Here is a 26,359-nt window from a genome sequence, read left to right on the forward strand (position 1 = left end):
CTCAAGAAAGGGCCACCATCTGTCCTGTGACTACCTTCAGGTAACTGACATCTGCCTTACCTGTGAAATAGTCAGCACCCAGGAACCAGAGTGCCCTAGGACCCTCAGAATTTTGCACATTCAGACACTGCTCTGGCCTCTTTGCCAGGGTGGTTATCTAATTCCCAATCTTCCAGTAGGTTATGAAATCACAGGAGCTTTGTCAATCTACATAAAACATCTGAATGCTAATGAAATGGCCCAGCATGCTAATTAGCCAGTCTTAAAAGCTCAGTTTCTCTTCTCTTCATTTATTTTCAAACAATTGAGCAGCAGCACATTAGGAATGAAATCAGGATACTAATTAATTCCAATTCAGTAAATTTCCAAATAAGTCCTTCATATTTGTATTCCAGAAACATTTAAAAAGTAATTTCATAATACTAAAATTTACCTCTTTTTCAATTAATCATATTGAAGGAAAAAAACACATTGATGCTTGTTCACACATATACTCTAGAGATTTCAATAGGAATGTATTAATTACACTAAGTCAATAAAATATGGTTCTCAAAGAGAACAAAATCATTTCCCCATGTTAATTAGTCATCAGAATTGATATCTGGTATAAAATGTCTATAAATTTAAATGGAGAGGATGTCAATTTCATTATGAAATAAGATTATGAAATTAAACTGTCAAATTTTGTAGGACTTGTTTCAGGATGAATAATGTACTCCAAAATTTATTAAGAAAATGCATTTTTTTGGTAAAAGACAGAAAAATTTATTTGAAAATTCACCATGTTATTTACCCATTCCAAAAATAATTGGGGAGCTTTTGGGAAAAAATAAATCACTTACATTATATTTTTCTATTTAAATCAGCTTGCAATCAACTGACTAATTTTACTTCTAAAAGAGAGTGTGGAGGATTAAAAATAACTAAATCAAAAGCAATGTGTATGTCAAGATTTGGAGACAGTTTTGAGATTGCTACTTCATTTTATGGTCTTGAAGCTGATGATGGTAGGGTAATATTTCCAGGGCTTAACAAGCATTCCCAAAGAAACTTATATACTAAGTGCTTCAGAAACAGAATTACTAAAAATTGTTGGCTCTTTTCTCTTGTAAACCACATGTGTTTGATCGTTTAATTCCTTTGAGGATCTAAACAGTGGTACATGCATTTTTCTTCATGGTATTATGATATTGTCTTATATTGTTGGCAGGCAACTTGAAAAATACAAAAAACAAGCACACAAAAAAACAGCACCCATAAATCTATCACCAGGTATTTTGTTATATTTCATGTAGTCTATTTGTCCATGCCAAATTAATGTCCATAACTTTTTTTTTTTTTTTGCGGTATGCGGGCCTCTCACTGTTGTGGCCTCTCCCGTTGCGGAGCACAGGCTCCGGACACGCAGGCCCAGCGGCCATGGCTCATGGGCCCAGCCGCTCTGCGGCATGTGGGATCTTCCCGGACTGGGGCACGAACCCGTGTCCCCTGCATTGGCAGGCGGACTCTCAACCACTGCGCCACCAGGGAAGCCCAATGTCCATAACTTTATTGTACATACACATATTTGATTTTATACCTTGTAAATATTAGATTATATCACACTTTAAAAATAATCAGCTTTATTGAGATGTAATTTATATGACATAAAATTTACTTATTTTGAATAATAAGCCATTCTTTATTCCTTTAAAGTAGTCCTTTTGATGATGGTTTATTATCTTCTAATATACTACTAAATATTATCTGCCAAGTTTTTATTAGGATTTTGCATCTGTATTTATGAGTGAGTTGGATCTGTACTTTTCTTATTTTATCTTTGTCAGGTTTTATATAAGAATTATGTTTATAAGTGTGACTGGAGAATCTTTTTTAAAAATTATGAGATTAGCACATATGACAGGGATCAATATTTTGGGGAATAATAAATTGAAACAAAAAAAATAAACTCATGTAGGTCCAGAATTATTGTGTGTGTATGTATGTACAAATCATGAGTGGATGTGTGTGTGTAAAAACTCAATGAGTAGTACCTGAAAGAAAACAATCTGTTAAATTTCCAAAATCAAGTTTTAATAAATCTGTGTGAATTTTGGTAATCTGTATTATCTTATTAATGATTGAAGCCACTATGTTCAAATTTATTAGCACAAAGCTGTGTATTATATTTTTCAGTAAATTTTGTAAGCCCTCATATGTTCAATTTTACTTCTAATTTAAGTTCCTTTGATTTCTCCATTGCTCTTTTTTGACCAGAAAGAGAAATTCTTTAATGATTGTTTTGCAAGCATTTCTTGAATTTATATGTCATGTTTCTTTATCTAATGCACTAGTCAGCATTATTTTAATTCCTTTTTCTTGTTTTCTTTAGATAGTTCATTGTTTTAAAATTCTTTCTCCATCTATAATAAAACCATTTAAAGCCAGGATATGCCTCTGAATATCCTGTTCATCAAAGTTGCAGAATGTTTTTTCTCAGTTATATTTTAAAGATCAGTCCAACAAATTATCATATACCCTTCACCTATATTCACCAATTGTTAGTCTCTCTCTCTCTCCTTCTCTCTCTCTCTCTCATTTTTGATTTTTGCTGAACCATTTTTGAGTAATTTGCAGACACCATGATCTAGACCTATGTCATCCGCTTGTATTTGCTAAATAAGAGGACATTCTTTTACACAAATCTAAGTACATTTATCGAATTCAGGAAATTTACCACTGTTTGAATTCCATTATCTAACATACACTCCATATTTAAATATTTAAGATAATGTCTCAAAGCACAAAATTGTGTATTATATTTTTCTGTAGCTTTCTAGATGCACTATTTTTTCTAGCTCCAGGATCTAATCTGGGGTCATATATTTTCTTTAGCCGTTGAGTCTCTTCAGTTTCCTTTAACTGATAACAATTTCTCAGCCTTTCTTTGTTTTTCCTGAAATTGGGAAGGTTGAGGAGTACAGACCAGTTGTTTTTTAGAGTTCCCTTAATTTGGGTTTTTCTGATTCTTGCGGTGGGATTCAGGTAGTACATTTTTAGCAAGTAAAGTGTCCTTCTCAATGTATTACAACAGGAGGTACCTGATGTTAATTTGCTTTTTGATTAGTTTACATTTGCTCACTTCTAGGTGGTGTCTGGCAGATTTCTGCACTATGAAATTACCTCCCCCTCCATTCGTAATTACTAAGCAATCTATGGGAAGATGCTTTAAATTGTCCACAGCAAGAATTTAACCTCCACTGCTGAGTTTTGCCTAAATCAATTACTGTTATAGTCCTTGCAAAATAGTGAATGTATAACTCCTCATTACTTCAACATTTATTAGTGAGGTGAGTATTCTATTGGAAAAAAACAAACAAAAAGCAAAAATCAAAAAACCTTCCTTCCTCCTTCATGAATGTGCATATATGTATATATATATGTACATGTATGTATACATATATATGTATGTATTTGTACTAGTATAGATGTGTTGGTTTATTTTTATTCAGTATGCTAAAATCAACTGCTGTCATTATTTACTGCAATGCTCAAAAATTTTCAGAATTGGCATCAAGCTATTTCTTATGTCCTTTTGGCATGTTCTCATCAGTTTATTTTTAACTGAAGTATTGTTGATTTACAATGTTGTGTTAGTTTCAGGTGTACAGCAGAGTGATTCAGTTATACATATATATATATTTTTATCATTCTTTTCCATTATAGTTTTTACAAGATATTGAATATATCAATAGTTCCCCATGCTATACAGCAGGTCCTTGTTGTTTATCTATCTCATCAGTTTTTTTAAACACATTTTTACATCTTGGCACAGAAGGATGTTCAAAAATCACCTTATATTTTCTCTGTCCTAGCCATGGAATCAACCATTTCTGTGTGTACTTATATATACTGAACATGATATGGGCACAAATTGTTTTTACATATGTATATGTGAAATTATCTGTTCATACTAATACTTCTAATTCCAGTTCAGAGCCCCAAGAGTCTTCCATGAATCAGGAAGAGGGAAAAGAACAAGACAAAATGAGATCTGCCTTTTTGTTTGGGAAAAGTTGTCATTCATAGCAGCTTCTGTCTACATTTCATGGGACAGAATTGTGATACGTGGGCACATCAAAAAAAGATAAATCTTTTTTTTATGTGTGTGTGTGTGTGTGTGTGTGTGTAGATGAATGCAGTGCACACTTAAACAAAACTGGAATCCTGCTGGTTTTATTTTTTAAATTTTAATTAATTAATTAATTAATTTTTGTCCATGTTGTGTGGCTTGTAGGATGTTAGTTCCATGACCAGGGTTTGAACCCGGGCCCACAGCAGTGAAAGCACCAAGTCTTAACCATTGGACCACCAGGGAATCCCCCCATTCATTTTAAAAAGATAGAAATGAACATCAGATTGGCAGCTAGCAATGGTTGCTACACTATGACATATCAACTAGAAGGAAAACAACATGCAGGTTATTATGCTCTTAATCCTGGAATAACTACACTGCTTAACTCCTCATGCTTGAAGAGGAGATCATGATCCTTCTTTATTTCCAATTAATAGTACAATAACGCTCATTTTAAAATTTAAATATAAATACAGTGAAAACTTTGAAAATCTCAACTAAATATTATAGTGTTTATAAGGTAGCTAAAAAGATAATTATTTATTATAACATACTCCTTTGCCTGTACAAAGGCTGAGATCTAAATTTTATGTACTTAGCAAGTCCAGAAAGGTGTTTTGGATTGTGTCAGCATGACTTCTGATTCCTAGGTCATCCTAACCCTTGCCCATATTCATACCCAATTCTCATTTCATTTCTGGTTCTGCCTACTAGCTTTGTTCTGTCTCTTCCCAGCTTTTCCAAGCCTTAATTCATCAGCCTCTGAAGCAGACAATTATGCATAAAAGACACCCATTTTTTTGAAGAACGGCTTAATTCCCAGAAGATCATATGGCTGATCTCAATCTGACCCATATAACTGCAAGCAAAAGAGATCATAATATTTCTATGGATAGAAAGAAGTATTTTATGCTTTCCCCTCATGAAATGTCTTACCATATGGCCTCTGAGGGTTACCACTGAATCTGACTTATGAGTTGGAGAATAAGATTTTAAAAACCAATGGGATAATGAGGTTACATGCCAGAGAGCCACTCTTCAGTCCGTGCGTGTTGACTTACAAACTGATCCTTGGTGGAATGCCATTTTTCAGTTAGAGAAAAATCACAACAAAGTTTCTTAGTCTGGGGTGAGAAGGAGCCAGGAGGAACTTGTCATATTATCTGAAATGACCCCATCAGTCATGTTCAGTCCCAAGTCATAATTTGTCCAATCCCCTCCCTAAACACATGTATATTGTAAGGAAGGAAACAGTGTGAAATAATGTGAAATGGATGGAAAACCATTGCTCTGCTTTCTTTTCACTAGAAAAATAATTCCCTGTTGAGATTATTTTTGCTTTAAGAAAATTTTGAAGACATACGTCTCCTCTCCAATGTTCAGTTACAATTACTGTATATTCAGCTGTATACCCCAGAGTCAAACATTGAAACTCTAGTTTGCCTAGACATTTGCCATATATCTAACTAGCTTAGAGGTGACTTCATTAAAGACAGAAAATTTAGATCCACTGCACCATTATAACATTAAAAAAATTGTGACCTTAGACTAGTCCAAGATTTTCTTGGTTTTACTTGCTTAAAGACTCCTTATAAAATAATATTTTCTAAATGCTTAAATTCGATGTAATTTTCATATTCATTGTCACACACGGATGTGACAATATTCCAGAAGAGTGTTTCCCAAGATGTGTTCTGTGGAACACTGCTTACACCAGATGCTCTGTAGAACTCAAGGATTCTGGAGACAAATAAATTTAGGAAATGCTGCAGACCATGTTCCTCAATTGGATATCCTTATTTGCAAAGTTCTAGAGAAAATTTTATGTTTGAATTAATCTAGCATTTGACCCCAGAGCTCTATGATCGTAAAGTATCTATATCCTTTAGGAGTAGTATTTTGCACAACAGCTTTTGCAAAACCCATGTGGAGAATTTAGGTGAAGCACTGAAATTAATCCCAATATAATGTTTTTAAGGCTTGTCATTCCTACCTTGGCTTAAACAGAGAACAAGTACATTTCTATAGCTAAATAGCTATCTAAAACATTTAGACATTTAAAAAATATGAGCCATTGAATTAAAAATTGAGCCATTGAAAAGCTTCAATAGAATTTTTAAATCATAATTTCTAGGAGTGTCATAAGTGTTCAAAATAAATGTTCCATATCCAATCTTGCCTTCTCAAATGATGACAACAAAACCTTAAATACCCAGCAAGTTCCATAAACGGAGAGAATGGAGGTTGATAAAGAGCAATGCAAATGTCGTTCTCAGCGTTGGCTATAGTGAAGTTTCTCTTTTGTGTGTTTTTGGACCAGTGATACACAAAGGTCTCAAGGGAACTATCTGGATTTTGAGTCTGTTGTAGAGTGACAGACATCTGGGGAGGCTTGGGGTGCCAGATTCCACATTAAATATATCTCAGGACCAAATCTGGCCAAGTCTCCTTTACATCAATTACCACACCCTCCTGATTCTTTGTCGTGGGCCCTCCTACCATCCTTTTAAAATTTCTTCACCCATCATCTGCCCACACAAGCTTAACTGCAAGAGTTTCCTCACTGCCGAGGACTCTTCTCAAACACAGCCTGCATTTTCTGTCCTGCCTCTCCCTTTCGCCTGAAGCCATGGCTAAAATATATAGATGCTCCCCTCCCTGAGTTAATTGTGTCAAATCCAGACTCCACAATCTCGCTTTTAGGTGTCCACACTCATTAGCTCTCTCTCTCGCCCTACAACTAATCAACCTAATCTCTCATTGTTTTCCCAAACAGACCACCTCAATCTGCTCTATCCACCTCTTGCATATATACTGCCAATTCCTGACCCCCCAGTGTTTGTAATTGTCCTTCTCTCTACCTCAGATGTTCTACTTACCACTATCATGCCGCTTGGCCCAGTTCAGCAGATGTTGTGTAGTGGAGCCCTGTCTAGTATTCATCCCCTTTCTTTTGATCATAGTGATCCAATTTTCTTTTGAGGCAGCCTCTCTTTTTTTATCCTTTTTTCATTGTGTTTTAGGAGAGCAGTCAGTCCCCAGTTCAGGAAGTTGTCATGGGATGATACTTGGCCAATAAGAGTCACCATGATTGGTTTGATTTAACATATGATGCTTCTGATCCAATGAGAATTAGCCTCCAGACTCTTTATGGAATTATAGGGAGAGGTAATGTCCCCACCTATCTTTACTCCCCACCTTCAAATAGGCTTTGCTAACCCCCAAAATATAAGGCTACAGCTGCTGGTGAGCAACGTAACACCAAATTAAGACAATCTGTCTAAGCATGAAGCCCTCACAGAGAAAAAGCAGAGTCAAGAGGTGGAGAAATATTTGGATTCTTGTATCCAACTGTGCCCAGAAGTACCCCATGTACTTTTCAGTTACTTGAATCTTCTTTAATTAGGTTTCTGTCATTTGCAGCTGAAGGAGTACAAATTAATTCAAGCATCTACTTTGTAACAGGCCTATGCTAATTATTTTCATATCAGCAACTCACCCAAATGCTGTATTTTTAGACTTGACAACAATCCCATGCAGTAAGCATGATTACACATAGTTAGAGACTGAATGTTGCAATGCCTTCATATACCATTTTTCTCCCTGTGCCTAGCTTTTCTAGTCTTTTCATTGATACATTCTTATATCTTGATTTTAAAATCTGTTTTCCAATATTTTGTTTAACCTTCATATTTATCAGTAACACAAAAAGACACAGATGTGGGAAGGATCAAAAATGTGTTATGTAATGCACACCTTCCTACATGGAGATGTTTTTGCTTATGCACTGGCTTATGCATTTTGCTGTTCAAACACATACACACCAGAACCTGATAACACTGTTAGCCTTGAGATGTCGTAAGCCTGAGTCTAACCAGGTCAGAGTGTATCACAAATAGAAAACCTACCATGTAAACAATTTTGGTCATTTTTAGCCCAGTGGAGGGAGTTGATTTGACATTAGAGACGCAGCTAGTGCCAGTAGAATACAGCACGTAAAATCACATTTCTCCTCCTTTATGCCTTATGCAAACCAAGGAAACTTGTTTTATTTTCAGTTTGGTAACAAAAAGGAACAAGGTGCTAATCTTTCAAATGAAGATGGAAATATTTTTCCTACTGACTGACTTTGCAACACTATTTCTAAGTGAACTGTCCTCAGGAAAGCGGCCCAGGATATAATTTTACTGTCACATAAAACATTGCATTGTATCTTAGTTGAATATATTTTATACTTAGACAGTTCCCTCTCTGTCTCTCTCTCTGTCTCAGTCTGTCTCTCAGCAGTTTAAATAAAAGGAATTTCTTGAAGTGAAACTTTTAATCTCCGGTGATGCCTGTGCTTTCTCAAACTGATAAATACATGCAACTTAACGATACCAAATGCTCATGGGCATTTAGCAGTCCTATCTCCTCCAGGCAAAGAAAACTGCTGGGTGTCATAAAGAAGAGGGGAAAAAAGAGAATAGAAACAAGTATAATAATAAAAGACTTACCTTTTTTTCTTCCTCAAAGAGATTTAAAAAAAAGCACCTTATGAACACTAGCTTACATAAAATAGAGGTGGAAGTGGGGAAAAAGAGAAAATAACTGCCTTCTTTGAAGTCATTTATATTTTATAATACGGGAAAATGATTCATCTGGGTTATTCTTATTTTTTAAGTGAAGTGGGGAGGGAAAAGGAACTTTGATGCAATATATATTAAATAAGATTTTCTTAATTTTTGAAGTTTTGCGTAATTTTTTCTTTCCTACTGGAGAAAAACTTGATCTGAGACAGAAGACCCAAATTGCTTTCCTTTCAGACTCACCTTTAATTTATGTTAACTTTCATTGGAACTGAACTATCAGGAATAATGAAATTTGCATTTCCTCTCATCATCCCCATATCTAAGTGTATAATAATTATTATATTATGTTGTCCTACAAATTTCTGTTCCCAGAGTGATTACTGGATTACTGTCATCTTAAAAGTGTAATTCTAAGCGCGATGCCTTATTTTTAGAGAAGGAAAATCACTTCTCTATAAAACTACAATATGGGTAGAGATGTGGATGGTGAAATAATATGAAATGCATTATGGATAGGCTGGACTGTAATAAAGCCAGGGGGGCTTCTTATTCTGAAAAACAGTGGGAAGTCCAGCATAGATCAAAGCCTGGGTAATAGCCAACCCATTAATAGAGTAACCCACTGGGACCAGAGCGTAATGTAAGCTAATGTGAGGATGCTGCTCAAAGACCCAGTCCCTGTTTGCCGCTGCCTCCAGTAGGAAAAAGTCAAAATGAGCCTTCTTCCTTCATTACCAGATGACATCTGGGCTAAACTTAAGAATCCTTCCAGTATTTAACAAATGTAGTGTGCTCAGTTTATCCCCATTTCCACGTCCTTGAGGACTCAGAACTCATCTGGGGGGAAGGAGTTAACCCCATTTTGAGTTGGACGTTAAATGCGGTGCCTTTTGTCAATGACTGCCTCCACCTGAGTCGACCAAGGGCAGATGATTGCTCTTCTGGTTTCTTTTCATGAGAAGAGCTTAGGGGTCTTGCTTTCTAAAATTGTAAAGCTTTGGGGAGCACAACCTAACAAAATAAGCCCAGATTATTGAAAGGAAAGTATTGATAATTACTTAGGAATTGATCTGCTGCAAAAATTTTCTCTTTTTTTCTACACCATGTTGATTGTAGGAAAGGGTACAAAACACTTCCTAAGTCAAGTATCTTAGTGATCACTGTTAAAAGACTCAGAATCCCCATTTCATCAACTTCCAGGGAACAAATATTAATACATTTTATATGTGTGAAGGTAACTATAATTTACCTGGCAAATGACAATATTAATAATAATAGTAATAATAATGACAACAAATATGTTTGGAATATTTACCATGATCTAGGTGTTAGCTGTTAAATATCATCTCCCATGTTTTTCTAACAACTCTAATAGTAGGCCTTCCCATTTTCCTCTTATGTAAGGAAAATGAGGTCTGAAGAAGTTACGTAACCCAAGATCCCACAGCTCGTAAGTGTGGGACATGATTCAAACCCAAGTTGTCTGAAGATAAGTCCTTACAATTAATTCTTAAGTTAATCTGTTTTACAGTGTGGTTTTCATTACAAAGAGTAAAAATATCTGTATTCATTACAAAGAGTAAAAATATCTGTATGGGTGTCAGACATTTCAAGGAAATTGAAATTTTCTTCCTGTATTTTCAACTGATGATATATTTTAAACTCTGACCTCCAGAGCTATTTATGAAGGAGGATAGAGGGTGTTCCATTATTTCTTAAAGAATCACCATTCTAATTTCTGGCATTGGACTCAGACACAGTATTTCATTATAATGGGCAGGAATGATGGATTGGTACTCACAGAATCGCTGTTTTCATTGAGAAGGGAAATAGAGTCCCCATTATGATCTTCTGACTACTCTTTGCATTAGAAACAGCCAGGTAAAAAGGTACTAAATTAGAGACAGGGTTGACTTGGAGAGATGGGCTTGCCTGGAAGCTGGAGGGGGACATGTTGTTCAGGTTCATTTTGGCATAATTCTGCTTGGTCTCCCCACACCCTGCTGGAGCTAAGTTTGGTTCAAGGGCAAGGAGAGCCTGTTGCATGTAAACATTCCTGTAGCTCGGTAGCTCTTAAACTGGAACATGCCTCAGTCACCTGGAGTCTGGTTATTACAGTGGCTGTTGCCCACTCCCAAAGTTTCTGATTCTGTAGGTCTGGGCTGGATGCCTAGAATTTGCATTTCTAACAGGTGGTATTAGAGGTTGGTCTGGGACCACACTTTGAGAACCACTGCTGAATGAGATGCTGTCTGTCTTGTGCACATAACCCCTTGGATCTCTTAACCATCTTCCTGCTCACCACTTGCCATCACCAAGAACCTGTTCTGTCTGAATATGGGGAGAGCTGGAACCCCACGGGGCCAACCTCAACCCATGGCTGATGGCACTGAGGTCAGGCTGCCTTGTCCTTTTTGCCCTGAGTCAGGTGGGACCTGCACTGAGTCCAGATTACCTTGCAGGATTGAGCGAAGTTTCCCGTCCATGGGACTTTGCTTGATATCACCTCATTCTTGGCTCCTTCATTCCCAATTCAGCTTCCTCACTCTCCTAGGTTTTTTGCGGGAACACTTTTTTTTTTTTTTTTTTTGCGGTACGCGGGCCTCTCACTGTTGTGGCCTCTCCCGTTGCGGAGCACGGGCTCCGGATGCGCGGGCTCAGTGGCCATGGCTCACGGGCCCAGCCGCTCCGCGGCATGTGGGATCTTCCCGGACCGGGGCACGAACCTGCGTCCCCTGCATCGGCAGGCAGACTCTCAACCACTGTGCCACCAGGGAAGCCCGGGAACACTTTTTTAATACATCACTTTCCCGCAGATCTCCAGAGAACCCCATCACTTGTTCATGTTAGTTTTTTGGGGTGATGTAAGTCTAGGTATTAAAGGAAGAGACATAGCGAGCGAGAGTTATTCCTTCTCCCCAGCTCAGCCACTGCGATGGGTGGCAGTGGCAGTGGGGGTCCCCATGGGGTACCCAGGCTAATTGAAAAGCTACACGTAGACAGGCTGCATCTGCCCTGGCTCCTCCCCACATTTGCCAATCTGCAAGTGATTCCATTCTTGTGTCAGAATGTAAACTCCTTGGGGATTCTTTTTCACTGTTTTGTTAACTGTTATATATTTAGACCTTAGAAAAGCCCAGCACATAGAAGCCACTCAAATATCTGTTGAATGAATTCATTGTGAGATATCAAATAGTGAAAAGTGCTTTAAAAACAGAAGCCATTTTTTTGTGGTGAGTGCTCAAGGGTAGGAAATTTATATCATTGGGGATTTGTATCAAGTGCACATGTGGCCTTTTTCGCTCATCTCTAATCAACTTCAGTGCTATGGTGGGCATCAGAAATGGGATCTAAAACCCTGCAATGTGTAACTAAACAAAGCTTACAGCACTGGCTTTTTTTCTCTCTTTTTCTCCCCTTTGTTAAGCAGTCTCGAATGTGCACCGAAAAACAAGGTTTTGGTTTTTTAACCACTTTGCAATATTTGATACCAAAAATCTAATAGATACATGAACGCCTACTGGGTGCTAAGTGCTTCTGAGGTCTGGGAATATGGTAGTTACCAACAAGAGAGAAGGATCCCTAAGCTCAAGGAGTTTACATTCTGACGCAGAAATGAAACCACTTACAGACTGACCAGTGTGACCTGCCTGTGTGTGAAGAGGGGACAAAACTCATTTTAAAGCTCTAGGTAAAAAAAAAAAAAAAAAAAATCCATTAAAAATGTTTCTTCTTATTTCAAAATAAAGGCAGTTAAAGAAATAAAACTCATTTGTTTCCCTCAACACCCCCACCACCCCCAGGGCCTTGGTATTTACTCTTTCCTCTCCTCAAAATGACTTTCCAAACCTTCTCCTGGATTGCTCCTTCCTTTCATCCTAGTCATCCCTTAGGAAAGCTGTCCCTACCCACCAGCCCTGCATCGGGGAATCTCTCCCCACGCCGGCACCCATATCCACACACACTCCCTCTCTTTCACACTAACCTGTGCCTTTTTCTTCAAAGCACTTATCACTGTCTGAAGTTATGTGTTATTTATTTGGTCATTGGTTTATTCTGAGTGTTTGTCTTATTAATTGCTAGGAGTTCAGTTGTGGTACTCAATAAATAATGATATGCAGCAAAATGGATTTAAAATTTGAAAAAGATGATGTATATTAACTTTTTTGAAGTTAATGCTTTTGCACCCAATTATTTTATGATTGTTTTTTGATACGAATCACTCCTTTCTCTGTACATGGACAGGGCCATCTGTTCATTTACAGTTGTAATTTTGTCCACAGATGCTTGTTAAATTATAGACATGACCAAGAAGACATGGCAGAACTTGTTACCGTCCTTTGCCAATGGCCTTTTTAGCGTTCATTTTAGAGACTGGACCAGTTATTCAGCTTAGAAGCCCCCAGATACATCAAATTAATAGTCTACTGTGTTTCAAAGCAGATTTGTTATGCCGTGGAGGTTTTCTTTCAGAATGTGAGTTGTCTTTGAGCTCTGAGGAAACCTGCATGTCCCCTGTGCCATCAGGGCAAGGTATCTTGACGCTAAGTGCTAGAGATTATAAAAGAGTATTTCTGGAAAAGAAATTTATGTGTTCAGTATACACACTATGGCTGTGCTGCATACCTGCAGTTTCAGAAAATTCACTTGACCCGTTTTTTCACAGAATGGTTCCTCAAGCACATCACAGATTTTGGTCAAATTGTTTTTCACTACCAATCAGATGGACGGTAGGAATCAGATTAAGTGGTTTGTCCAATTTTTGGCGTCCTGTATATGTTGGCAATAGAAATCATGCCAGGCTAGACTTAGAATAGAATTTGCCATCTGTGATACATGTCCACCAATTATTTTTATTTAATTTGGAGTTGTCATCACTTTTAATAAATGGGAGGGCATCACAAAATTTTTAAACCTAATGGGGAATTTAAAGTACTTTGACTTTATCTTACACATGGTAGTGTATTTATGTCAAACCTAATCTCCCAATTCATCCCCCCCGCCCGTGTCCACACGTCCATCCTCTACATCTGCATCTCTATTCCTGCCCTGGAAATAGGTTCATCTGTACTATTTTCCTAGATTTCACATACATGCGTTAGTATACAATATTTGTTTTTCTCCTTCTGACTTTCTTCACTCTGTATGACAGACTACCATGTGTAAAATAGATAGCTAGTGGGAACCTGCAGTATAGCACAGGGAGCTCAACTCAGTGCTCTGTGGTGACCTAGATGGGCAGGATGAGGGGGGCGGGATGGGAGGGAGGTCCAGGAGGGAGGGCATATATGTCTACATATAGCTGATTCACTTTATTATACAGCAGAAACTAACACAATATTGTAAAACAATTATACTCCAATAAAACATTATTAAAAAATACTTTGGCTTTATCAAAAAATGTACACTGCTTAATGGAAGTTTTGGTTGGTGGGCAGGTCATGGACATCTGTCACTTTTTCCTGCTCACATTCTATTTCCTATTCTAGAGCATCCGTTCAGTTTTTTCTTGTAGGCCCCCCGTCCCCAGTCCCACTCCATGTGCTCCAGGTGTGACTGACTCTAGTACTGTCTCCTCAATCTCAAGGGGTGGGTCCATGACCAAGCCTGGCCAATCAGCATGTTCTAATCCAGACCTACAACATTTGGTTCAGGGACGGACAAGTAACTCAGTCTGATCCAGTGAGTCTAAATTTCACGGTGTTTGCGGAAGCTACTAAGAAAAAAACATGCCCATTGTATTAGACTTAGAGCTGTGAGGGTGTAAGTCTGGAGCATTAGTTGCCATAAGATAGAAGGAACTGGCATGAAAGCAAATACAACAGAACAGAAAGGAGAATTAAAGATGGGGAGAGAGGGAGTGAGAATAAGCAAATGTGAGATAAACTTCTGATAAAAGTGTTTGAATTATCTACCCACACTGAATGGGAGGCCAACCCTCCTAGCCTTTTTCAATTATTTCATTTTTACTTTTGCTTAATCTAGCTTGATTTATATTCCTGTCATTTGAGCCTCCCAAGTTGCTAACTGGTAGATCTGAACACGCAAAACCCAAAGATAGCTATGTCATTCTTTAGATGTGTGGCGTGAGTTTGTCCTAGAGACCCAAAGTTTTTAGTTTAATTGCACACTCTGTAGGATCAACTTATGAATACAGTTTGTTATAGCTAAGCATGTCCATACTTCCTAAAGAAGATTCTAGGAGCCACATTTGACAAGAGCTTTGTGACATTTCTTGTTCGAAGATGGGGTGAAACCAATATCAGGGAAGCTCAAACCAAAAAGGTGTTTGTATTTTCACGTGCATTTCCAATTTATTTCTAGTCGAACTCTGAAGGAGAGAAGAGGCAGATCACCATATAATCTATCCAACTTCAATTTCAAAAGATGCTGCTGCTGATCAAAGGATACCTGTGAGTAGCACATTTCCATAAAATGAATTTTGACAACTTTCCCCTAAATGTGTGTCTTACTTTAGCTTTTGATTTGAAAGGAAAAATGGAGGTTGGCCAGAAAGATAAATGAAAGTGATACTGACAGTGTTCGGGGCTGCAAACTGTCTGTATCTTAGAACTTCTGTAGTTCTCGAAGGCAGGCCTTCACTTAATTTTTTTTTTTTTTTTTTTTTTTTTTTTGCGGTATGTGGGCCTCTCACTGTTGTGGCCTCTCCTGTTGCGGAGCACAGGCTCCAGACGCGCAGGCTCAGCGGCCATGGCTCACGGGCCCAGCTGCTCCGTGGCATGTGGGATCTTCCTGGACCGGGGCACGAACCTGTGTCCCCTGCATCGGCAGGCGGACTTTCAACCACTGCTCCACCAGGGAAGCCCTCACCTAATATTTTTAATCTGGCATGTTCACCACTTCTCAAATCCATGGTTTCTCTAGAAGAACCTTTATATTTCCCCTGAGTGATGAATGTCTCAAAGGAAAGCCCCCATCCCCAATTTAATCTCAGAAAGGTCAAGGGGGCCGATCTCATTGTCTGGGCATCCTTTATGTATCTACAAAAATACACAAAATGTTCTTAGATGTGATTACCTAGAATTCCATGTGACTATATGATTCAGATAAGAGTCTTGAGAGGCACTGGGTTGAGCAATCCACAAGATCAATATTTTTATACTGACACCAAGATTTGCCTTCCTTTTATTAAGATAACACTCCAAATAGTAGCATATTAATTTCTTATTCTTTTAAAAATAGATCTCGATTATTTCCTTGACATCACCTGAAAGATATTCTTGGTTAGCTGGCTTATTATTTGTCACTTTCTCTCTGAAGTTCACAGCAAATTTGTCTTGATCATGTGAAAAGTCTGACTAGTTTGGGATCCAGCCCATAGAGACACTGCAGTTGCAAAGCAGGGCAGGACTACCATCATAAATTAAAAAATAAAATAAACAAATGGGCAGTGAATCAAATATAATTTTAATTTTTGAATAGTTTACATCTAGCCTGGTATTGAGTGAATTGTAAGTTATTTATGGTAAATTAGCTCAATAAATATTAAGCATTAGTTACACATCATAGAATCTATCTGTAGTACTTCAAATCAGTTTATTAACTTTAAATTTCCCACTTTTTGACATCTCTCCAAAATTCAGACCTTCTATTCTTTGAGGCTAAGTTCAGCTAACATATAGAATTGATTAAAGTGACTGATCCCAAACCTTAACTCCTCCAAGGGTACAATAATTCTAATAGAAACTAGTGAACCCAAAGGAATATACAATATTTATGTATTCATTTCATTACTGGGTGTTTTAGTCATTTAAAGCTGGTCTTGCTCCAGAAGGGATTTAATACAGAGCTTCCAATAGAAAGGATAGACACCTTCTAGAATACATTGCCTGTCTATTCTTCACCCACCCACCCCACTTGTATTAGCTGTCTATCACTGCGTGTTGAAATATAGCAGCTTAGCACAACAAACGGGCATTATTACACAGTTTCTCTGGGTCAGGAATCTAGGCGCAGCTTTGCTGACTGTCTCTCCTTCAGTGCCTCATAAGGCAGTAATCAAGGTGTCGGTTGGGGCTACAGATTTCTCAAGGCTGGACTAGGAGAGGATGTGCTTCCAAGTTCACGTCTTTGAAAATTCATCACCAAGCTGACTCTTGTGGCTCTTGGCAGGTCCCGAGTTCTCTTTTGTCTGTTAGCTGGAGTCATCCATTCCAGCCATGTGAGCCTCTTCATAGGGCTACCCACACTATGGAAACTTGTTTTCCCCAGAGACGGGGCTCAGAGAGGATGGAAGTCACCATCTTTCAGGAAGCTGGTTTTTGCAGTGGCATTCCATAACTTTTTCCATGCTGTATTTGTTAGAAGTGAATCAGCAGGTTCAGTCCGCACTGGAGACAACAGAATTACACAAGGATGTGAAGACCAGGAGATGGGAGATCCCTGGGGACTATTTTAGAGGCTGCCGACCCCACGCACTAGTGAGAGATGAGCCTTGGAATCTGACAGGCCTGGGTTTTGTTCAACATCTAATGCTGATTAGCTATGTGATTTGGTCAAGTTTCTCAGCATTTCTCAGCCTTAGTTTCCTCATGTATTAAACATGGACACAAAAATTCTTCCCTCCTAAGCTTGTAATAGTAATTTTGTGCAGTAGTAACATCACACAAGAAGCCCCTTGCGCAATGCCTAGTACATAGTAAGGGCTCAGTAAAACATATTTTTGTCCTGCTTCTCTCTTTTCCTTAAAGTCACATAGCATCCATCCACCTTCTAACCTTGCTAGGTCTTCTGCATCCCATTAGTGAGAGCATAGATGCTTTGGTAATCCTGTCCAAGTTTGAATCCAGGTTTTCCCACTTCCACACTGTGTGAACAAGGGCAAATTCATGTCTTTAAGATGCAGTTTCCCCGATTATTAAATAGGGAAAGTAAGGATTAAATAAAATAAAATGTGTAATGGGTTTAGCATATGCCTGGCAGATGATAACTGATCAATATGTGGCAACTGCTATTTACATTAAAATTATTATTTGGTGAAAACTATTAAAGAAATCAGCCATTATTACGATAAGTGTGGGCCTTCGCCAAAGAATATTGAAAACATGCTTTGAGAAACTCACTCACACCCAGTATTTCTTTCTTTCTTCTCTGTCCCTCCCCAGTGTGCTGGTTCAGGAAGTGCTGTCTCTCTATGGAGCAGAGGGCTCCTTTTAAGAAAGCAATAATTTGACTAATTTGTGGGGAAAACATGGATGGGGAAACCAGACTTGGACCACAAACCAGGCGAAGGGAAGCAGAGAGAAATAGTGATTGTTCCCCAGGGAAATACAACGAGAACAGAGGAAGGAAATAATATGAACAGAAAAGATTGTTCAAGATCCCACAGCACTATAGAGACCCTTGTGGGCTGGCCAGAGAGAGACTGCATTGAAAAGCTATCCACTCTTCTTGGTAATCCCTAATTCTTTTTGAACTTTATGTCACTGTAGGATGAAAAAAACAAAACCCACCTCTGCCATGGTGACACTGTTCAGTTCCTATCCTCCGAGAAAAAGAATGTGAAATAGTGATTTGGAAAAAAAAATTGTAAATTATGTTCCTGGTTTCTTGTTTCATTCTGACCCCTCAACCTTTTGCCCCATCCCATCTAAATGCTACCTACAAAAACATGCTTGTCTTAGAAAACACACTGATAAATTCACATGCATCCTTGAAAACAATTTTCCCACTTGTGGTACCCTGTCAGGCTTCTCCAAGGTCAGGACGAGACCTCGTGGTGCTCTGAAAATGGACTCGGTTAAACTGCCCTGTTTCAACCCATCTCTTGTAATGATCACCTGGAAGCCAGTCTGGAATTTTAAGGCCAATGATTCCTAGCCTGTGTCTGTCTTCGCTCAGGCTTGGAGACCAGGATGGGGTCATCTTTTGATTACCCAAGTTCACTGTCCCCTTATACACAGCAGGGGCTGAGCTATTGAAAATGGGGCTCAGGAGGAAAGAGAGAGACAAAAGTGGATTTCTGTCAACCACACCAGGGAATCACCTTAAACGCAGAAAAATGTGGGTTAAGGTAGACTCTCAGGATAGTCTGTTAGTGACTTGCATGTTCACTGTACATCACACAACTCTGGGCACCGTGGTGGGTACGAGCAGGCACACAATTTATTGCTGTACCTGAGTGAGCTTGTTTCTTTGAGTCTCTTTCTCAATGTGGAAGCTTCTGAATTGAATCAAGAAGGGTAATTACTGATTCCATCCCACTCATCCTTCCCTGTGTATGGGAGCTGGCTTTGAACTCTCAGCAACTGTATAAAATCAAAATGGAGGCAGTAGTAGAGGAGAGGTGGTTCACACGCAGCCTCAGGAGTCATACTGTGGGTTTAAAACTGGCTCTTCCACTCCCTGGAAGTGGAGCCTTGGGTAAGTTTCCCCATTGTTCTGTGCCTTCGTTGTCTCATTTGTAATATGTGCATGCTAGCCAAAGAGCTGTGAGATTCATGTTTCAATCAAGCAGAAAGAACACTGCCTATGCTTATTATTCTATAATTCTTTATTGTTCCGTGAGAAAGGTCCAATCAATGTTACTTTCTGCTTTGTTTGGAACTTGAACCACAAATTTCATTTTGTGCCATCAATAAACACTTCAAAAGAGTTTCTCCTTAGATATCATGAGCCCTTGGCAGAATTGAGTTTTAATAATTGTTGGATTTTTTTTGGCATTTACAACTATTTCCTGAACATTCTGATATTAATATATTTGGACTTGTTTCTGTCATAGTGAATTTTTTTTTTACATTGCTCTGGTCCCAATTTTTATAAGCTTCTACTTTTTCCAAAATGTTCCATTATTCCTTTATGTTATTATTCCAATGCTTTTTGTGTCTTGCATACTGGAAATTATAGATTCTGTTCCTATTCTAAATTTATCATAAATCCCTTGCAAATAACTAAAGGAATTTAAAATATTTAAACGCTGCTTACAACCTCACAAAAATGTGCCTTTGTTCAGTATATTATTTTCATCATTTAATCCAATAAATTAGACATTATTATTATTCAATATTGACAATGTTTGTTTAGCTCTACACATCTTTGTCAATTTTTCCATTAATTATTTTCGCACCTCAGCTCTTCCTTCTGGGAGGTAATTTAAAGCATAGTAAAGTATATAAAGTATACTCTTTAACATTTCCTGTAATAGAAGCCTGTTTATTATAAAAGTTCCTTATTTTTGTTTACATAAAAATGATTTTATTTCAACTTCTCTTCTCGAAATATAATTTCAGTGGTATGAGCTATCCCAGTGGAGAGTTCGTTTCTTTGAGTAATTATTTCAGATTTTCCTGTTCAATAATTCCTTTTTTTCAGTTATGCCTAATTTGCTATTTAACCACTCCTTTTCTCCTCAACTTTAATTTTTTTTTCAATTTTTAAAAACATGATTTTCTTCCTTTCCCTTCTAAATCTGCTTAACTATGTTTGATTCTCTTATGAATGTCCCTTGTCTTTCTGTTATTCCATATCTTTAATTTTTTGCTTTTTGCAAAGTTATTGTTATGGTATGTTTCATAATTCTATTAAGTGATACTCTCGGAGGCTGAATTTGCTGTCTATTTCTTGTACTCACATTTATTCTTGTGGTTTGTTCCTTTTCATATTTTGTCATCTTTGATTGTAAACTCTTGCATATTTCATCTTAAACTGTGGGAAACTTTGGGCTTAAATTGAGAATGTATTTTTCCATAGAGGGTTAACATTTTTTCTTGACAGAAAATAGGACTCTTTACTCAGGTGAGACTTTAAAAACAAACAGACAAATCCTTTCAGGGTCCCGAGCTTAATTATGAAGTTTTGTATGTGGTTTTATCACATTGCTCTTGGCCAAATGCCCCATCATGGCATTTATGTTCACATTTTTCCCACAGTGCCCTCTGCATGTCTTTATTTTTGGCTTCAGTTTATGGTTTTTGTTCTATGAGAATATGTAACCCCACTGCTGAGAGGACCTCCATGATCTTTCCAGTCAACACAACTCTGGTTCCTCGTTTTGTTTTGTTTGTTTTTCTCTCTCTGTTTTCAATTTCAAAACCTGAAAATGGTAAGAGAGTCAAGGAAAAAAATGAAATTAACTTATGCTAAAGTGAATATGGTTAATAACTTAAACATCTGCTACTCACCTATTATTTGTTCATCCAGGCTTTTGGTAAATATTCGCTGAGTATCTCCTTTGTAGCAGGCGCTAACCTGGGTGCAGGATACACAGTGGCAAACAAAACAGATGTGGCCTGTTGTATAGGAAGATGGATCACAAGCCATAAGCTAAAAGAGTGTTCCTTCAGGAAATGGGGAAGGTTTAATTTGAAATTTCGTTATGTAAAGAATTCCTACTGTGCCTGTAAGTAATAATCTCCATCATTTGTGCAGAATTTTGTGGTATAGAGACAAGGTCCTATAATGTTATTTTGAAGAAAGGCAATAAATAATGGCCATAAGAATTAGAACATCTGGCCACATCTACCATTTTCTAGCTCTGAGATCTTTAGTCCATCCCTTAATCTCTCTGATTCTCTTTTCATATCTAAACAATGAAGATAAAAATACCTATTTTACAGGGTTGCTGCAAGAATAGAATTAGATAAATAATGTGGTGTTATGTGATAACATGCAAAGGTATATGATATCCCTTTATTTTTTCCCCGGAGTTGTTCACATGCATGAGAATTTTACATTTAAGTAGTTGGGTCTAACCCACCTCTACCATCTCTGGCAAACCATAGCGAGAATATCATATGCTTTCATTGTAACAGTCACAGTGACTCAGAAATCTTATCTTCTTATCAGAACCATCTGATCCACTTGAATTTTCAAACTGAATAAAGAAATGAGAGGGAGCTTTAAAGATAAATGGACAAAGTTTAGGTAATCTAAGACGAAGAAATAATCATTGATACGTGATTTTTACCACCTCCATTTCTTCCTGCAAACAAAACAGTAGCAAGAACAACAAAATAAAAGAATTAATTCAACATAAGAAACAATAGGGAATAACATGTTGCTTAAAAAAGACAGCTAAGCAGTATAGAAGGAAAAAATATAAATAAGATCCAGGTTTTTGTTTTCTCTTTTTAAATTTCCAACACCTAGCTTAGTATCTGGCATATCACAGGCACACAAAATTTGTTCATTGAGTAGAGTTAGAAGTGAAGCAAATGGAAACCATTTCCAGTGAACATCTTTTATTTTACTTTATTTAAAAAATTTTTTTTGCTTTTTAAGGCGTCAGTTTAACACAATTTTGTTAAGAGCCTGGGCTTTGGATTGGGATACCTCTTAGGTGAAACATTGGTGTGTGAGTTAGTACAAGTGATTTCCTATCTCTAAGTCTTTGTTTCGCCCTCAGTAGCTATACAAATGGTACCTCCTCATACACTTGTGAATTGAAGACAGATAATCCTATATCAAACAGACTTTCTTGGTCTTCTTGTCTTTCTTCTTTATTTACCACCAGCATCACCACAGTTATCATCACCATTGTTACTAATACCATATTTTCTATAATTAATAACTCTTTTCTCTTTGTGTATAAATAGTCAGGTATTTGACTATGATAGTACTTAGCTATGAGTGAGAATCTTTTTCTTAAGTATTCAAATTTTTGTGAACAAAGGAAAAGACACCTAGGATGGATTTTCCCTAAGAGTAAAGAGTGAAGAATAAAGATATGTCAGTTCTGCACCCTGGAATAGTTAGAAAGGCAGCAGTGCCCAATATTATTACTGTGGTTGAAGCCCCAAATCATTATGCTTGAGGAAAAACAGATAACATGCTTTAAGCCAATTTTCAAATTTTGTTTCATTGACTAGGGAACAGAAGAGCTAAGATTAAGAGATGGATTTTTTTCCCCTAGGCCGTGTTAGGAAGGGAGAAGAGAGAGATGAAGCTGTTAAGAAGAAGAAAACCTTTGGGGAAAAAGACATTTTTATGAGGAATTCAATAACATATTTTTGCCGTGTTGTATATATTGTAATTTTTTTCCCTGCCTCCTCACAAAATCTTTAGTAAAATACTCATTTCTGGCACCTTATAGATTCTTATACACCTTGATCCCATTAATTTCCCTGTCTTTCCTATAATACTTTAATAAAGACTATAAGAATCTGGCAACATTTTAAAGTTAAGGCAATTTAAAATAATGTTAAGAATGAGAATATAATGAACTTGCAAGGGGAGGGAACGGAAAGGGGAGGTGGAACTCTGGAGAATTCAGAGAATCCTTGTGCTCAAAGGAAATAAACTCTGATGCCAGAATCCTAATAATGTTCTAGTAGAACCACCAAACTCTCAGCCTGAAATTTTAGTGTTAAAAGGCTGTGTTTGCCTCCTCTCATCCCTCTATCCTCCCATGCCCAACCTAAAATGCATTTCAAGACATTATCAGACATTATTTCTTACATCTGTTACTTCATTGTATTTAAAAACTATTATTAAAAATAATAATAAATAATAAAAACTATTATTATCCCTATACTATAGATGAGAAAAGAAACTGGGTCTTAGAGAAGATAAGTAATTTTCCCAAATTTAGAGCTGGGATTCCAGCCAGGCCAGTCAATTCCAAACCCCTTAAATACCATATTTTAGTGTTTCTGGGTTTCTCCATTCAAACATAAAGGGAAAAGGATGAATTTTAAAGCAAATAGAAGAGAGGGATTTTTAATGCCTAAGGTAAAGGAGTAGGCACAAATGTCTGGCAAGTTTATAGTATGACTTTGTGGAAATAGATGTAATTTGAAATGCAATTAAAAGAACCCGTGAATGAAATGAGAAGAGAATGGGAAGTGATGCCTTCTGCAGAACACCAGTTGTGCAAAACAATGTGACGGATAAATGCCCATCTGATAAAGAGGTTTTAATTAAACTAAATAATTTATTATCCATTATACTTCAGTGAATTAAAAAGAATATAATCTAAGATGTTTTATTTCTCTGAAACAGGACTGTATACCATAAATTCAGCACACTGTGTGTTCTCAAGCGAGAAAATGTCCAGATTAATAAAATATAGGAGCAATAATAATTAATTTCCGTTATATTTTAACCCTTGGCACATTCATCCAAATACTTTCCTCCAGGCAGAGCTAGACATTGCTTTTTCTTGGAAGGAGACTGCATGAAAACAAGTTATTTATGGGGAAATTAAAAAAATTAAATATGGACTGGTAACATAATTAATTCGATGAGAGAGATATGAACTCTGTGTTTCATGTATATGCATATGCACACTCCCTTATATATATGAGATTACCGATACATAATTCATATATATATACATATAGCCACACACATATTATTCACATATTTATGTAGATAAATGAACATATATAAATATATAGACTCAACAAAGCCACATGTGCTATTTCAGTTTTATCCACCTTTATTTTTAAATGCTTAAATATTTGTAATTGTTAGATATTAAATAAAAGGCATATACAAAAAAAGATGTAAGTGAAATGTGAAAGGTTAATTAAAAGAAAACAAATACTGAAATTTTTCTTCCTAATTTCTCTCCTTGCCATTCCTCTCTATAAAGAAAACCATTATTAATAACTTCTTGGGATTCATTCAGAAAAAACAGTGTTCAAGCCAGTATATAGTGTTATATGTATTCTTATTTCTGTATATTCTTTTAAATGCTCATAAATGAGGTCATACCACATATATTGTTTTGAGCCTTGCTTTTTTCACTTAAACCTTTCCCACATCAACACCCGTAAAATACAGCTTGTTCTTTCTAACAATTTATTATTATTTTCTAGGAATATAAACTCTATATATGTCTTCTGTTGATGAATACTTTATTTTAAATAATTTCCCAGATATTTGTTGTTAAAACAGTGCTATGCAGCACATCCTTATGAGATTTATTAATAATAATTTCAAGCAGTAGAATTTTTGAACGGTAAGATATGGGCATTTGAAAATTTAATCATTATTGCGAACTTGCCATCCAGAAAGTGTTTACCAATTTATACCCACTGACACTATTTTCCTATACTTTAACCAATACTGGGTATATCATCACTATTTAACAAGACAATTATTTAATCAAGCCGAGTATTGCAAACTTTTTTAAGAATATTCACAACAGTTTTTCTTTAAAAAGAGAGCCACTTTTAAGTACTTGAAAGAAGAAAAAAATTTGAGAAATTGATATTCATAATTTTTCAGGATTATAGGATTCTTGTGAGTATAAGCATAAACACAAAGTGTAATTAATTAGTATCTCAGCTAGATAAATGGCTAATGGGAGAAAAGATCATTTTTAAATGTATTTAAAGCATTCTTTTCTAATAATGAAAACCACTCTAGGTCATTATTTAAATAGAGAAAATACAAAAAAAAGCACAGCAAAAGTGAGAAACATTCTTAATTCTATCTTTAGGGGTGTATATTTTTGAAAGAATGAAACTATATCCTTTCCTTGCTTCATAATTTTTTATATATCTTTCATTTTTCTTTTTCCCTATGTCAGACCCTATCTATCTGTCTATCTACCTAGGCAAAAGAGACACATAACACACATAGCACACATTCATGTATGTGTGTGTGTGCGTTTACATATATATATATATATATATAACATACATTTACATAGATTAAAGGATAATAAGATAGTAAGATCTGATTTTTCTTTTGAATCATCATTTCCAAGTGTACTCTGTTTTTTCTGCTTAATTTAGACACCCAAATCTTCAAGCTGTATCTTTAAATCCAATTCAGGTAAAATGAGGGGTAACACGGTTACTTCTGAGATGTGGACTTTGTGTCCCTTCTTCCTCGGCCTTTATTTTAGGAACATGCTCTTCTCCAGCTCTTGCTAACGACTCATCAGAAGTACTAGGGCATCTTCATGAAAGAAAAGAGGATCTGCTCAAATAAGAATCCCACAAAGCATGCCTATTTATGTCAGTTAATATGGCTTTTCCTAGCTTATAAACATGTATAGTGATATTCCTTAAAATGCAGCACCTGCCTTTTGACTCCAGTTCCCTCTCCGTTCCTTGCCTGATAGTAGATACATTATAAAGAAGGATTTTGGAACTCTTTATGTTTATTTCCTCACTTCTCTACACAATTTCAACTTCTTTCTATTCATTTCACAATTGCATGATTGTCATTATAATGAAACCAGTTTAACCTCTGTTCTGAAGTCTTTTGCTTCACTTTTTTCAAAATGTCCTGCTCTGGGGAGCTTAGAAAATTCTCAAGACTATTTCAAGATAACCTGCTGGTTTGACCTGCCACATTTGTTGTTAAATATAAGGTAGAAATACCCTTCCCTACTGAGAGGGAACTAGAGGAAGGGTAACTATTTCACATTTCTTTATGGAAAGTTGCCTTTTAAATTTGTAATATGGGAGTTGGAACAATGCATAGGTACGAACAGAGGACCTTCAGGTGAGTGGTAAAATATGTCATTTGTAAACAGGAACGATTATTTCTGAAGAGTAAATAAGAGCTCGTGCCCTCACAGATGTTATAGTAACAGACTGACAGATGGTACAGTTGCAGAAAGGAGCTTTGCTACTGGAGAATCTGGGTCACATGATTCCCATGCTTATGGGCCCCCCACCCTTTTTCCAACTCACAGATGTAAGGAAAGAGGTGAGCGAAGAGGGTCTGTGTTCTGTCTTGTTTACTTCATCCCTTG

General features: G+C 36.9%; 1 long non-coding RNA gene across 1 annotated transcript in view; it reads left to right on the forward strand.

The window, feature by feature from the left end:
* Positions 1 to 26,359, forward strand: part of LOC109551343 (uncharacterized) — a 586,181-nt gene that overhangs the window by 244,847 nt on the left and 314,975 nt on the right. Inside the window, exon 4 of the long non-coding RNA XR_012326518.1 lies at positions 15,010 to 15,098. This is a non-coding gene — a long non-coding RNA (uncharacterized lncRNA). The remainder of the gene's footprint in view (positions 1 to 15,009; positions 15,099 to 26,359) is intronic.

Source organism: Tursiops truncatus, chromosome 15, assembly GCF_011762595.2.
Source record: "Tursiops truncatus isolate mTurTru1 chromosome 15, mTurTru1.mat.Y, whole genome shotgun sequence".
NCBI lineage: Eukaryota > Metazoa > Chordata > Mammalia > Artiodactyla > Delphinidae > Tursiops > Tursiops truncatus.